Source organism: Phacochoerus africanus, chromosome 15 (assembly GCF_016906955.1).
Source record: "Phacochoerus africanus isolate WHEZ1 chromosome 15, ROS_Pafr_v1, whole genome shotgun sequence".
Taxonomy (NCBI): domain Eukaryota; kingdom Metazoa; phylum Chordata; class Mammalia; order Artiodactyla; family Suidae; genus Phacochoerus; species Phacochoerus africanus.
The window spans coordinates 15,411,987-15,429,015 of NC_062558.1; positions in this window are offsets into that span (position 1 = coordinate 15,411,987).

The window sequence follows — 17,029 nt, forward strand, 5'->3', positions numbered from 1 at the left end:
CCTTTTGTTGAGTTATGGATGTTTTACTGTAGATAGGAAGGCAGAGACAAAGGGAACATCTCATGCCACCAAGATACTGACATCACTCCTGTATTTTATTCATTTCGATGTGATTTTAAATGGGATTGTTTTAATTTCTCTTTCTGGTAGTTCACTGTTAGTGTATAGAAATGCAACATATTTATCTTAATTTCATATTCTGCAAATTTACTGAACTCATTTATTAGTTCTAATAGTTTTTTGGTGGAATCTTTAAGGTTTCCTATGTGTAGTATCATGTTATTTGGAAACAGTAACAGTTTCACGTCTTCCTCTGCAAGTTGGATATCTTTTCTTTGTCTTGCCTAGTTTCTCTGGATAGAACTTCCAATACTATGTTGAATAAAAGAAGTGAGAGTGAGCATCCTTGTCTTGTTCTGGATCTTAGAGGAAAAGCTTTTAGCTTTTCATTGTTGAGTGTAATGTTAGCTGTCTCTTTGTCATAAGTGGCCTTTAATATTTTGAGGTACGTTCCTTCTCTGCCCACTTTTTTGAGAGTTATCATAAATTGGTGCCAGATTTTATCAGATGCTTTTTCTGAATCTATTAAGATGAACATATGAGTTTTAACCTTTTTTTTTATTATTAAGCTGGTATATCACATTGATTGATTTACAGTTGTTGAACCATATTTACATCTTGGAATAAATTCCACTTTACTCTTGGTGTGTGATTCCTTCAGTGTATTGTTGAATTTTGTTTGCTAGTATTTGGTTGAGTAATTTTGCCTCAATATCATCAAAGATATTGGAGATATATGGTACTGTCTTTGGTTTTGGTATCAGAATAATGCTAGCCTTATAAAAAGAGCTTGACAGTTTTTCTTTCTTTTCAGTTTTTTTTTGGAATAGTTTAAGAAATGTAGATTAACTCTCATTAAAATGTTTGGTCGAATTCACCTCCTGTGAAGTTAACTGGTCCTGGACTTTCGTTTGTTGGGATTGTTTGGATTATTGATTCATTTTTGTTACTATTATTTGGCCTATCCAGATTTTCTACTTTTTACTGATTCAGTTTTGGAATTTTGTGTGTTTCTAGGAATTTGCCCACTTCCTCTAGGCTTTCCAATTTGTTCTTATATAATTGTTTGCAGCAGTCTCATCAGTCTTTGACTATGTTTCTGTGGTGTCAGTTTTAACTTTTCTTCTTTCATTTCTGATTTTATTTATTTGAGCCCTTTCTCTTTTTTTCTTATTGAGTCTGGCTACAGATTTGTCAATTTTGTTTGTCTTTTCAGATAAACAAAGAACAGTTCTTAGTTCTTATATTGTCTATTTTTTACATATCTACTTCTTTTATTTCTGCTTTAGTCTTTACTATTTCCTTCCTTCTACTGACTTTGGGTTTTGTTTTTCTCTTTCTAATACTTTTAGATTGTTTACTTGAGATTTTTCTTATTTTTTTGAGTTAGGTCTGTATTGCTATAAACTTTCCTCTTAGAACCACTTTTGCTGTGTCTCATAGATTTTGGAACTTTAGTTTCCATTTCTATTTGTCTAAGGTATTTTTTATTTGGGTGCCCTGGTTGGGATGGGAACCACTCTAGGGGAACTCAGTCTCAGGCAAGGTTACCTCCAGGTGTGGCAGGGTAATGCTGCTTTGGAGGGGCATTTGACTGACCTACGCTGATTTCTGTGTGTGGCAGAGCAAGTTTCTTTGGAGGGGTTGTCTGTTCCAGCTGTGCCCATCCACCCTATGTGGTGGACAGGAGCCAGTTTGGTCACTGGATGTGTCAAGGTAGTGACTACTTTGGATAGGTGCTGGTCAGGGCAGGCAAGTTTGCAGAGGAACACTAGAGTAGGCTGAGCAGAGCTAGCAAGGTAGATGGTAAAATTTAAAAACGGCACCCACCAGTGCCAGAGCATGTCTGTTTGTTGATCCTTTGCTGGATTATGTCCCTCCTATGTTTGATTTATTCATGTTGTTGGAAGTCCTGAATATTCCTAATAAGACACTCTTCTCTGCTGACCACACTCTTTTTTTTTTTTTTTAACTAGGTAGTATTTATTGAGTCGTGCCAATATGCCAGATACTATTCCTACTTCACAAGACTCTTGTTATAGAGTACCTGGTGTATAGTAGGCACTCAAAAATGACACTGATATTATTGGTTTTAAAAAATATACTTTACTTTTGAGGGGACTTGGATTCAGTTGGCCATACATAGTAGATTTAACTCTCTTTTTGGCCAGGAGTTAATGCTGCCTAATGTTAACTCTTAACAAGTTTGACACATTTATTCCCAGGAACAATTATTCCTAGAAACAAGAGTAAATGCAACAGGGCCAGGTCATGAAGTTCCTTGCTGCAGAGCCCCAGGAGTCCAATGGCTAATGCAGTCCCACTTCTGGATAGATCCAAGTCCAGGGGTGGCTGGCTACAAGGCCAGGTCCTAGGGCTGTGTTGACCTGATGCTGAATGGGGCCAGATCATGGGGTGGGTGGCTGAGGGTTCCAAGGTGTTCCAGAGCTAGTGTCAGTCTGTTGGTGGGTAGGATCAGGGCCTAAGGCATCCTGGGGTGGTGCCAGTTTGCTGTCTTGACACCGTTAGTTACAGGGCTGTGGTAATCTAGAGCTGGTATCTGCCTTCTGGTCTGTGTTATCCTACTGGTAGGTGGGGTCAAGGCCCTGGGGGTCCAAGAGATGGTGCTGACAGGTGGTTAAGCCTGGGCCCCAGGGTTAGTCTTGGCCTTCTGGTGGGTAAAGCTGGGTCCTGTGTTCTATGGCTGTAGTGCCAGGGGCTCCTGGAAATGGTGTTGGTCTGCTGGTGGGTGGGGTCAATTTCTGGTTCTAATAAGCTAGAGAGAGTATTCCATAATGTTGCTTGCTAATACCACTGTTCTTGTGGTAGGATAAACTAAAAATGGCTACTATAAGTGTCTGTATCCCCAGGGGGAATCCCAGTTACCTCCTGCCTCTCCAAGAGGTTCTCCAAGATTAGCAAGTGGGTCTGACCTGGCTCCTTTCAAATTATTACTTTTTACCAAGTCTTGGAGCATATGAAATTTTGTCTACACCCTTTAAGAAAGCAGTCTATTTCTTACAGTCATCTGACTCTCCTAAATGTAAGCCTTACTGGCCTTCAAAGCCAAACATTCTGGAGGCTTATCTTCCCAGTGCAGCTTCCCTGGGCTGGGGAGGCTGATGGGGAACTTAGACCTTTATTTCTTGGGAAGAACTTGGCAATTGTAATTATCCTCCCATTTATGGGTTGCCTACCCAGAGGTATGTATGCGTCTTGATTATACAATGTCTCTGACCCTCTTACCTTTCTCATTGTGGTTCCTTCTTTGTATTTTTACTTGTAGAATTTTTACTTTTTCTGCTAGTCTTCTGGTGTTCCTCATCAACTGTTACTCTGAAAATATTTGTAATTTTGATATGTCCATAGGAGGAGATGAGTTTAGGGTCTTCCTACTCCACCATCTTGGCCGCTACTCCAGTTAAGAGAAATTCCCAATAGGAAGAGATATTCCATGCCACAGGAGGCCACATAGGGATGCACTGAGGGTCAGGAGGCAGAAGGAATTGATATGTTTCATAACTTTTTATTTTATTCTGGGCATTGTGTGAAAAAAAAGAACAATGGAAACAAGTGAGGCACTGAACATTCAGAATCCTTCACAACTTGAGCTGTTGTTGGGCTAAAGCTTTATTTAGATTGAGTTCACCTATAGTTAGCACAACCCCTGACCTCTTGCAAAGAACTGAACTGTCTGATCTTGTCAGTGTTTGAATTAGAGAGGGGTGAGTCAATGTTTGAGTTAGAAGATGAGGGGCTATTTTCAGAACATTTTGGTTTGACCTTGCATTCACTTTCACCAGGGCCCGGGAATCCAAGCACCATGAGAAAGATCAAGACCTAGTGAATTACCTCTACTTACCAAATGTATTTCCTCTGATACAGATTTGTTAGCAATCTTAGTAGTAGGCTGTAGACCTAAGCCATTTACTTTTGCGATTGAGGTCCTTGTCAACCCAAGTCTTTCCCACCTGCTTTATACTGTTTGCAAATTCTGAGCTGGTTTCTTTTTAAAATTGGTATATACTTGATATATAATAAATTTTCAGTGTATAACAATGATTTATATATTTTGAAATGTAATGTTTGAAACTAATATAAATGAAATGAATTTTTAATTTTATTTTATCTGCTTATTACTGGTAGTTACAAAATGAGCATGGAATACTGACCATGTAATCAGCAACCTTGCTCCATTAACTTAATTATTCTAATCATTAATATTTTCTAGGTATAATAGCACTTGTAAGTAACAACAGTTTTATTTCTTCCATCCTTATTCTAATATCATTTATTGCTTTTATTTCTCATTTTATTCTGTTTAGCACATCCAGCAACACATTTCTAAGAAGTATGATGGGATGCTATTTTTGTCTTTTCATCAATATCCTTAGAAAGTCTCATATAGTTCACTGTTGTGTGTGATGTTTCCTACGTGGCCTTTTAGGTCATTTTTTTTTTTCCAAGCAGGCTTAATTATATTAAGAAAATCCCTCTCTATTCTATGTAGACCAAGGAATTTTATTAATAAATTCAGGCTTTGATGAAATAATTTTTGCATCTGTTGAGATATAATTTTATCAGGTACTCTGTTAATGAAAATTACAGATTGTTCTTCTGCTAACTAAAAATACTTAAAATATAAGCCATTTGATCATGAGGATGCATTATTATTTACAAAACATGTTAAAATTTATTTTCTTTATAAACATTTTAAGTATATTGTTGACCTGAAACACATAGACTGCCAATTATTTCTCTAGCTAAATTGAGTTTACTTGAGTTCAGCAAAGAAATGCAACTTAGAGTCTGCAACCATGGTGAACCATCTGCAAGCCCCCACACAATAGGAAAGAACTCTTGTAGACAGGAAAAGGAAGTTGGATGTAATTTGTGGTACTAAACAAAGAGTCCATGGCTTTTCACTGGCTGAGTTGCCGCCAGGAAAGAAGAAAGGCCTCTCTTCTTCCTGTTGGGTTCTGCTGTTATTCGGGGTGTGAGAACTCTTCCTTCTGGTCTCTCAACTCTATTTAATTAAAGTTTATGTTTATTTATTTATTACAATATATACTCTCATAAAATAAATTGATTTGAAAATTTTGGAGGTGTAATGCCCCTGTCAAGTTTGAGAATTAAATTGTCCCAAGACTCATAGAGTTTTGAGCTATTCCTTTTTTTAAAAGTTCTTGTGAAATTAATGGTATATATTTCTTATGTTTTTGGAAATTTTGCTGAAAAAGTTATATGGGACTGGCCAATTCTTTTCAACACTGATTCAAGCTTCTTAATATATTTATTTCTAATGTTGACTGGATAATTTGACTTATTCAATAAACTTGTTTGTTTATTCAAATTGTCAAATTTACTGGTGAAAAACTGTTCATATTTTTTCATTATACATGCCCATCTCTGATGCTTCCTTTCTATTTATGCTTGTGGTAACCTGTGTCTTCTCTATTTATAAGTCATGATATTTTATTTTATATATATATATTTTTTTTGACCACCCTGCAGCATATGGAGTTCCCAGCCCAGGGGTCAGATCTGAGCCTTAGTTGTGACCTACGCAGCAACTGTGGCAACGCTGGACCCTTAACCCATTGTGCCAAGCTGCATCCTAGCACTCCGGAGACATGGTCAATCCCCTTGATCCACAGCAGGAACTTTGAGTCATGATATTTTAAAAATTCATTCAATGAGTCAAACTTTCTGTTTGCTCATTTTCTATATGTGCATTTGTTTTAATTTCATTGATTCCTTCTCCTAGTTTTATTATGACTTTCTAATTGCCTTAGATCTAATGTCTCCTTATTTTTCTAATTTCATGCATGTAAAGTTAATCAATGCATCTTAAGTCTTTTCCTTTTTTTTTTTTTGACATAGGTATATAAGAGTATACACTTTCCTTAAAATGGTTTTAGTTGAATACTATGATTTACATATATTGTAGTTACTTCTTTTTCAATTCAAATTATTTCTTAATTTCTATTTTGATTCCTCCTTGACCTATAGATTTATAAATATATATATATATATTTATTTCCACTTGTGATATTGTGACTTATAATAAGACATATATATTTGAGCTCATCCTTATTTCTGTCAGAGCTGCTAAAACCCTTGGAATTTTTTAAGTGATAAGGAAAATAAAGTTGTCCTTTGTTATGTTAATGAGGTGACCTTTTGTTTTTTTTTCATTTATAATGATTTTTATTTTTTCCATTATACCTGATTTACAGTGTTCAGACAATTTTCTTTTCTTTCTTTCTTTTTTTTGTCTTTTGTATTTTTAGGGCGGCACCCGTGGCATATGGAGGTTCCCAGGCTAGGGGTCTCATCAGAGCTTTGTTGTTTTATTGGTTTTCTGTCTAGAGGATCTGTCCAGTGATGTGAGTGGTGTGTTAAAGTCTCCTCCTATGATTGCATTTCCATCAGTTCCTCCTTTTATGTCTGTTAGCATTTGTTGTATGTATCTGGGTGCTTTTATATTAGGGGCATATATATTGACAACTGTAATATCCTCTTCTTGAATGGATCCTTTTACCATTAAATAGTGTCCTTCAACTTTCCAAATTTAAAGTATACTGATTTCAAGACACAGGAAGCACAGAAGGCCCCAAACAGGTTGAATCCAAAGAGACCCACACCAAGACATACTATAATAAAAATGGCAGAAGTTAATGATAAAGAGAGGATCCTAAAGGCACCAAGAGAAAAGCAAAGTGTCACATATAAGGAAACCCCCATAAAGCTATCAGCTAATTTCTCTACAGAACCTCTACAGGCCAGGAGGGAGTAGCAAGATATATTTAAAACACTGAAAGGAAAAAAAAATATGCAATCTAGAATACACTATCCAGCAAGAATATCATTTAGAATAGAGGGGAATAAAATATTTCTCCAACAAAAAAAGCTAAAAGAATACAGCAATACAAAACCCATTCTAAAAGAAACACTGAAAGGGCGTCTCTAAATCAAAAAAAAAAAAAAGAGGAAGAACTAGGATGGAGGTAACCACGATCAGAGAGCAGTCTCTCAAATAAGCCAGCATACAGATCTAATCATGAAGATGTTTAAGATAAAATAAAATAAAAAAAGACATCAAAATCATAAAACGTGGGAAAGGGAAGTAAAGAAATAGATTCTTTTTTCTTTTTAAAAATTTTATTATGGTAGTGAAGTGTTTGAACCTACAGGACTATCAGGCTAAAACACACAATAATAGGAAGGGGTTAACATACTTAAAAAACAGGGCAAGCACAAATCAAACCCAAACATTACATTCACAAAAAAATGAAAAGTACTCAAGCAGAAAATAATTGGAGACCATCCAACCAAAAAAAGAAAGGAAGAATGTAGAATCATAGAATCAACTGGAAAACAAGGTTTAAAATGGCAATAAATAAACATCTGTCATTTATCGCCTTAAACGTCAGTGGACTGAATGCTCCAATCAAAAGACATGGAGTGTATGATTGGATAAAAAAGCAAAAACCTTCAATCTGCTGCCTACACGAAACTCACCGTAGGGCAAAGGACACATATAGATTGAAAGTGAGGGAGTGGGAAAAGATATTTCATGCCAATGGAAAAGACAGGAAAGCAGGAGTTGTAATACTTATATCAGACAGAATAGACTAAAATGAAGGCCATAAAGACAGACAAAGAAGGACACTATTTAATGGTAAAAGGATCCATTCAAGAAGAGGATATTATGGTTGTCAATATATATGCCCCTAATATAGAAGCACCCAGATACATACAACAAATGCTAACAGACATAAAAGGAGGAACTGATGGAAATACAATCATAGGAGGAGACTTTAACACACCACTCACATCACTGGACAGATCCTCTAGACAGAAAACCAATAAAACAACAAAGCTCCTAAAGGAAACAATAGAAAATTCAGACCTAATTGACATTTTCAGGGCATTACATCCAAAAAACTCAGAATACACATTCTTCTCAAGTGCCCATGCAACATTCTCAAGGATCGATCACATACTGGGACACAAAGCTAACCTTAACAAATTTAAGAGTATAGGAATTACTTCAAGTATCTTCTCTGACCACAATGGCATGAAACAAGAAATCAACCACAGGGGAAAAAAAATGAGAAAAAAACTTACTACATGGAGACTAAACAACATGCTACTAAAAAACCAGTGGGTCAAAGAGGAAATCAAGAAGGAAATTTAAAAATACCTCGAGACAAATGATAATGAAGACAGAACCTCTCAAAATCTATGGGATGCCACAAAAGCAGTGCTCAGAGGGAGGTTCATAGCGATACAGCCTCTCCTCAAAAAAGAAGGAAGCTCTCAAATTGACAACTTAACCCACCACCTAAATGAATTAGAAAAAGAAGAACAAACAAAACCTAAAGTCAGCAGAAGGAAGGAAATCATAAAGACCAAAGAGGAGATCAATAAAATAGAGATTCAAAAAACAATAGGAAAAAAATCAATAAAACCAAGAGCTGGCTCTTTGAAAAGGTAAACAAAATGGACAAATTTCTAGCCAGACTCAGCAAGGAGAGGAGAGAAAAAGCCCAAATAAACAAAATAAATGAAAATAGAGAAATCACAATGGATACTACAGAAATACAAAAACCCGTGCACGAATACTATGAACAATTATATGCCAACAAATTTGATAACCTAGAAGAAATGGACAATTCTGTAGAGACTTAGAGCCTGCCAAAACTGAACCAAGAAGAAATAGACCGGCGGAACAGACCGATTGCTAAAAATGAAATTGAATATGTCATAAAAATACTCCCTACAAATAAAAGTCCAGGACCAGATGGCTTCACAGGTGAAGTCTACCAAACATACAGAGAGGAACTTATACCCACCCTCCTTAAACTTTTCCAAGAGGTTAAAAAAGAAAGAACACTTTTAAAGACATTCTATGACACCACCATCACCCTAATTCCAAAACCAGACAAAGATACCATCAAAAAAGAAAACTATAGGCCAATGTCTTTGATGAATATAGACGCAAAAATTCCAAACAAATTTTAGCCAACCGAATCCAACAACATGTCAAAAAGATCATACACCACGACCAGGTGGGATTCATCCCAGGTGTATAAGGATGGTCCAACATACACAAATCAATCAACATCATACACCACATTAGCAGAAGATAAGTCAAAAACCACATGATCATCTCAAAAGATTCAGAAAAAGCATTCGACAGAGTCCAACATCCATTTATGATCAAAACTCTCACCAAAGTGGGTAAAGAGGGAACATACCTTAACATAACCAAAGCCATTTATGACAAACCCACAGCAAATATAATACTCAATGGAGAAAAGCTGAAAGCCCTCCCACTAAAATCTGGAACAAGACAAGGATGCCCACTCTCACCACTGCTGTTCAACATAGTATTGGAAGTCCTAGCCACAGCAATCAAACAAACAAAAGAAATAAAAAGATAGGAAAAGAAGGGGTAAAATTGTCACTGTATGCAGATGACATGGTACTATATAGAGAAATCCCTAAGGACTCAACCCAAAAACTACTTGAACTGATCAATAATTTCAGCAAAGTAGCAGGATATAAGATTAACATTCAGGAATCAGTTGCATTTCTGTATACTAACAATGAAATATTAGAAAAGAAACAAAAAATAAAATACCTTTTAAAATTGCCCCTCAAAAAAATCAAATACCTTGGAATAGACCTGACCAAGGAGGTGAAAGACTTATGGGCTGAGAACTATAAAACATTAATCAAGGAAGTTAAAGAGGAATCAAAGAAATGGAAAGATATTCCATGCTCCTGGGTTGCAAAAGTTAATAGTGTAAAAATGGCCATGCTACCCAGAGCAACCTGCAGATTCAATGCAATCCCTATCAAATACCCATGACATTTTTCTCAGAACTAGAACAAACAATCCAAAAATTCATATGGAACCACAAAAAAACCCAGAATCACCAAAGCAATTCTGAGGAACAAAAAACCAAGCAGGAGGCATAACTCTCCCAGACTTCAGGCAATATTACAAAGGCACAGTCATCAAGACAGTGTGTACTGGTACCAAAACAGACATACAGACCAATGGAACAGAACAGAGAACACAGAAATAAACCCAGACACTGATGGTCAATTAATCTTTGACAAAGGAGGCAAGAACATAAAATGGGAAAAAGACAAGTCTTTTTAGCAAGTATTGCTGGGAAACCTGGACAGCTGCATGCAAATCAACGAAACACACCCTCACACCATGCACGAAAATAAACTCAAGTTGGCTTAAAGACTTAAATGTAAGACAAGACACCGTCAAACTCCTGGAAGAGAACGCAGTCTAAACATTCTCTGACATCAGCCTTGCAAATGTTTTCTCAGGTCAGTCTCCCAAAGTAGTAGAAATAAAAGCAAAAATAAACCAATGGGACCTAATCAACTGACAAAGCTTTTGCACAGCAAAGGAAACCATAAAAACAAGAAAAAGACAACTTTCAGAATGGGAGAAAATAGTTTCAAATGATGCAACTGACAAGGGCTTAATCCCAAAATATACAAGCAACTTATACAACTCAACAGCAAAGCAAAGAAGCCAACAACCCAATGGAAAAAATAAGCAAAAGACATTTCTCCAAAAAAAGATATACAGATGGCTAACAAACATGAAAAAAATGCTCAACATCCCTGATTATTAGAGAAATGCCATTCAAAACTACCATGAGATACCACCTCTTACCTGTCAGAATGGCCATCATTAATAATAAGTCCACAACTAACAAATTCTGGAGAGGGTGTGGAGAAAGGGAACCCTCCTGGACTGTTGGTGGGAATGTAAATTGCTACAACCACTATGGAAAACAGTATGGAGGTACCTTAGAAATCTATACATAGAACTACCATATGACCTAGCAATCCCACTCTTGGGCATATATCCGGACAAAACTTTCCTTAAAAAAGACACATGCACCCACATGTTCACTGCAACACTATTCACAATAGCCAAGACATGGAAACAACCCAAATGTCCATCAACAGACGATTGGATTAGGAAGATGTTGGATATATACACAATGGAATACTACTCAGCCATAAAAAAGAATGGCATAATGCCATTTGCAGCAACGTGGATGGAACTAGAGACTCTCATACTGAGTGAAGTAAGTCAGAAAGAGAAAGAGAGATACCATATGATATCACTTATATCTGGAAGCTAATATATGGCACGAATGAACCTTTCCATGGAAAATAACTCATGGACTTGGAGAACAGACTTGTGGTTGCCTAGGGGGAGGGGGAGGGAGTGGGATGGACTGGGAGTCTGGGGTTAATAGATGCAGACTGTTGCCTTTGGAATGCATTTACAATGAGATCCTGCTGTGTAGCAATGAAAACTATGTCTAGATACTTACAATGCAGCACAACAATGGAGAAAAAATTATGTATATATGTATGTGTAACTGGATCCCCATGCTGTACAGTGGGAAGAAAATGTGTGTTGGGGGAAATAACAATAAAAAATACATTAAAAAATGAAATATAAGTAAAGTTAAACTAAAAAAAAGTGTCCTTCTTTGTCTTTCTTTATGTCCTTCCTTTTAAAGTCTATTTTGTCTGATATGAGTATTGCATCTTCTGCTTTCCTGTCTTGTCCATTGGGATGAAATATCTTTTCCCATCCCCTCACTTCGAATCTATGTGTGTCCTTTGCCCTAAGGTGAGTCTCTTGTAGACAGCAGATTGTAGGCAATACCACCTAGGGAAGAATGCTGGCTGCCAGTGAAGTAAACCATGTGATTAGAGCATAGAAATTTTTTTTTAAGTAATTGACAAAATTTATTTATTTTTTTACTGAATTAATTTATTTTATTTTATTTTCCCACTGTACTGCAAGGGGATCAAGTTTTCCTTACGTGTATACATTACAATTACATTTTTTTCCCACCCTTTGTTCTGTTGCAACATGAGTATCTAGACAAAGTTCTCAATGCTATTCAGCAGGACCTCCTTGTAAATCTATGCTAAGTTGTGTCTGATAAGCCCAAGCTCCCCATTCCTCCCACTCCCTCCCCCTCCCATCAGGCAGCCACAAGTCTTTTCTCCAAGTCCATGATTTTCTTTAGCATAGAAAAATTTCATCTCCATTGCCCTCTACCTCTGTGGAGGGAAGAGGGACTGCAGATTGAGTTCAGTCACCAATGGCAAAAATTTAATGAATTATGTCTAAATAGTGAAGCCTCCATACAACTCCAAAGTGGTGAAGTTTGAAGAGCTTCTAGATTGGTGAACATGTTGAAATGCAAGGAGAGGAGCACATGGAGAAGGCATGGAAACTCCACGCACAGCCTTACCACATATCTTGCCTTGTGCATTTCTTTCGTCTCATTGTTCTTGAGTTATTGCCTTTTATAATAAGCTGGTAATTTAGTAAGTTAAATGTTAATCTGAGTTCTATGAGTCATTCTGACCAATTAATTGAGCCCGCAGAGAGGGGTAATTGGGACTGCCAATCAATAACTTGTGGGTCAGAAGTATATCAGTAGACAGCCTGGACTTGTGATTGGTATCTGAGGGAGGAGGGAGCTGTCCTTTAGGACTGAGCCCTTAACCTCTGGAATCTGGTGCTATCTCCAGGTAGTATTAAAATTGAGTTGAATCATATATCACCCAGCTAGTGTAGAAGAATTGCTTGGTGTTGTGGGGAACACAGACACACACACTGAAGTTGGGTACAGAATCTTAGTTGGTGTCAGATGTAGAATCAGTCGAGACTTTATCAAGGCAATGGAGTTTTTCTAGTTATCTTTAATGCTGTTACCTTCTAGCTTAATTTTGGAAGGTTTAGAGAAAACACTTTTCTTAATTAAAACCATGTGAAATTTGTTGGGGCTTTCTCTTCGGCCCCATAATAAGGTAGACCTTGCTAATAGTCTATATGCAGATGAACCAGAGTGAATTTAGCCACTTTTGGGTTTATTCCTTCTCTTTATATATCTATTATACTAAGTTTGTTAATTATGTATTGAAAATCTCCTTATCCTACAAGATTTATTATCTACTCTTTCTGTTAGTATTGAGAGAAGTGGGCTAAAAGTGCCCCTCATTGTGATTATAGATTTTTCTGTTTCTGTATTTTTCCCTCTTTATTAGAAATTATATTAGTGGGTACATACATATTTAAGATTATCATATCTACTTAATGATTTGCCTTTTATGATTACAAAATATTCTTCTTTTGTGCCTTAAAGTCTTTGTCATCAGATATTAAAATGATTACACTAACTTAATTTGGTTAATATATTTATGAAAAAAAGTTTTTACACTCTTTGTCTTTACTTTTAGATTGTTTCTAATGAACAACTGCGTAATGCTAGATTTTGTACTTTATTCACCCTGAAATGTGTCAGTCTTCTACTTCATCAGTGTAATCCATTTTACGTAGATCTTTTTTTTATTTATTTATTTTTTGTCTCTTTTGCTATTTCTTCGGCAGCTCCCGCAGCACATGGAGGTTCCCAGGCTAGGGGTAGAATCGGAGCTGCAGCCACCAGCCTACGCCAGAGCCAAAGCAACGCTGGATACGAGCCGCATCTGCAACCTACACCACAGCTCACGGCAATGCCGGATCGTTAACCCACTGAGCAAGGGCAGGGACCGAACCCGCAACCTCATGGTTCCTAGTCGGACTTGTTAACCACTGTGCCACGATGGGAACTCTCATTTTAGGTAGATCTTATAGCTACCAGAATTTTAAAAAATTTTCATATGTCTGCATTATGCTTGTTTTCTCCTCATTTGCCTGTATTTGTAGAAACAAATATCATTTATAATTCCTTTTGTATCTTCAATAAATTTTGTATGTATAATAACATTATTATTTCAATGATTACATTAGAGATTGCAATATACACAGCAACATTATATAATAAAATCCATTATCATTACTTTACCTCTTCCCAATACTGCTAAAGGGTCAGATCTTTTACGCCTATTTGCATACCTCCAAGTTTTTGTGATGAATGTATTTGCATTTTGTTCTACATGCATTTACAGTGCATATTAATATTATTTTTCATTAATTGAAATGATTTTACCCACATATTTACTGTTTCTTGTGTACTTCATACCCACCTGCACATTCTTTTTTCTAGCAAAATGTTTTCTCCTGACTGAAAAAAAAAAATGTTGGTATTTCTTTGAGTGCTGACCTGCTGGCAGCCATTTGTTTGCAAAGGTAAGTTTTGTTCTTTTTCATTATTTTTTTTTTATTACTCAAATGAATTTATCACATCTGTAGTTGTATAATGATCATAACAATCTAATTTCACAGGATTTCCATCCCACAGCCCAGGCACATCCCCCCACCCCCCAAACTGTCTCCTCCAGAGACCATAAGTTTTTAATGTCTGTGAGTCAGTCTCTGTTCTGCAAAGAAGTTCAGTCTGTCCTTTTTTCAGACTCCACACGTCAGTGAAAGCATTTGATGTTGGTGTCTCATTGTATGGCTGACTTCACTTAGCATGGTAGTTTCTGGGTCCATCCATGTTGCAAAAAATGCTGGTATTTCGTTCTTTTTGATGGCTGAGTAATATTCCACTGAGTATATGTTCCACATCTTCTGGATCCACTCCTCTGTCGATGGACATTTAGGTTGTTTCCATGTCTTGGCTATTGTAAATAGTGCTGCAGTGAACATTGGAGTACATGTGTCTTTGCGAGTCGTGGTTTTCTCTGGATAGATGCCCAGGAGTGGGATTGTTGGATCAAATGGTAGTTCTATGTTTAGTTTTCTGAGGCATCTCCATACTGCTTTCCACAGTGGTTGCACCAATTTACGATCCCATCAACAGTCTACTAGGGTTCCTATTTCTCCACACCCTCTCCAGCACTTACTGTTTGTAGACTTTTGGATGATGGCCATTCTGGCTTGTGTAAGGTGGTACCTCAGAGTGGTTTTGATTTTCATCTCTCTAATAATGAGTGATGTTGAACATCCTTTCATGTGTTTCTTGGCCATCTGTATGTCTTCTTTGGAGAACTGTCTGTTTAGATCTTCTGCCCATTTTTGGATGGGGTTGTTTGTTTTTTTGGTATGGAGCTGCCGAAGTTGTTTATAAATTTTGGAGATTAATCCCTTGTCAGTCGATTCATTTGCAAAGATTTTCTCCCATTGTGTAGATTGTCTTTTTGTGTTGTTTAGGGTTTCCTTTGCTGTGCAGAAACTTTGAAGTTTGAGTAGGTCCCATTTGTTTATTTTTCTTTTTATTGTCAATACTCTGATAGGTGGATCTGAGATGTTGCTGTTGTTTATGTCAGAGAGTGTTTGGCCTATGTTTTCCTCTAGGAGTTTGATAGTGTCCAGTCTTATATCTAGGTCTTTAATCCATTTGGAGTTTATTTTTGTGTATGGTGTTAGGCAGTGTTCTAATTTTATTCTTTTCCATGTGGATGTCCAGCTTCCCCAGCACCACTTATTGAACAAGCTGTCCATTCTCCATTTGTATATTCTTGCCTCCTTTGTCATAGATTAGTTGACTGTAGGTGCATGGGTTTAATTCTGGGCTTTCTATCCTGTTCCACTGATCTATATTTCTGTCTTTGTGCCAGTACCATACGGTTTTGATGACTGTTGCTTTGTAGTATAGTCTGAAGTCCAGGAGCCTGATTCCTCCAGCTCCATTTTTCTTTTTCAGGATGTCTTTGGCTATTCTGGGTCTTTTGTGCTTCCAAAAAAACTTAAAAATATTTTATTTGAGTTCTGTGAAAAATGTCCTTGGTAATTTGATAGGGACTGCATTGAATCTGTAGATTGCCTTGGGTAGTATAGTCATTTTGATAATATTGACTGTTCCAATCCAAGAGCATGGTATTTCTTTCCATCTATCTGTGTCATCTTTGATTTCTTTCATCAGTGTCTTATGGTTTTTGGAGGACAGGTCTTTTGTCTCTTTAGGTAGGTTTTCTCCTAAGTATTTTATTCTTTTGGATGTGATGGTAGATGGGATTGCTTCCCTAATTTCTCTTTCTGCTCTTTCATTGTTAGTGTATAGATATGCCATTGATTTCTGTGTATTGATTGATTTTGTATCCTGCGACTTTGCCAAATTCGTGGATGAGCTCTAACAGTTTTCTGGTAGAGTCTTTAGGATTCTTTAGGTATAGTATCATGTCATCTGCAAATAGGGATAGTTTTACTTCTTCCTTTACAATTTGGATTCCTTTTATTTCTTTTACTTCTCTGATTGCTGTGGCTAGGACTTCCAGAACTATGTTGAATTGAAGAGTAGTGGCAAGAGTGGACATCCTTGTCTTGTTCCTGATCTCAGTAGGAATTCTTTCAGCTTTTCACCATTGAGAATGATGTTTGCTGTGCTTTTGTCACATATGGCCTTTATCATGTTGAGGTAGGTTCCCATTATACCCCCTTTCTGAAGGGTTTTTTATCAGAAATGGGTGTTGGATTTTGCCAAAGGCTTTTCCCGCATCTATTGAGAGGGTCTTATGGTTTTTATTCTTCAGTTTGTTAATGTGGTGTATCACACTGATGGATTTGCGGATATCGAAGAACCCTTGCATCCCTGGGATAAATCCCACTTGATGATGATGTACAATCCTTTTAATGTATTGTTGGATGTGGTTTGCTAGGATTTTGTTGAGGATTTTTGCATCAATGTTCATCAGTGAAATTGGCCTGTAGCTTTCTTTTTTGTAGTGTCTTTGTCTGGTTTTGGTACCAGGGTGATGGTGGCCTCATAGAATGAGTTTGGGAGTATCCCTTCCTCTGCAATTTTTTGAAATAGTTTCCGAAGGAGAGGTGTGAGCTCTTCTCTAGATGTTGGATAGAGTTTGCCTGTGAAGCCATCTGGTCCTGGACTTTTGTTCGTTGGAAGTTTTTTAATCACAGTTTCAATTTCAGTTCTTATGATTGGTCCATTCATCTTTTCTATTTCATCTTGGTTTGGTCTTGGAAGAGTGTACTTTTCTAAGAATT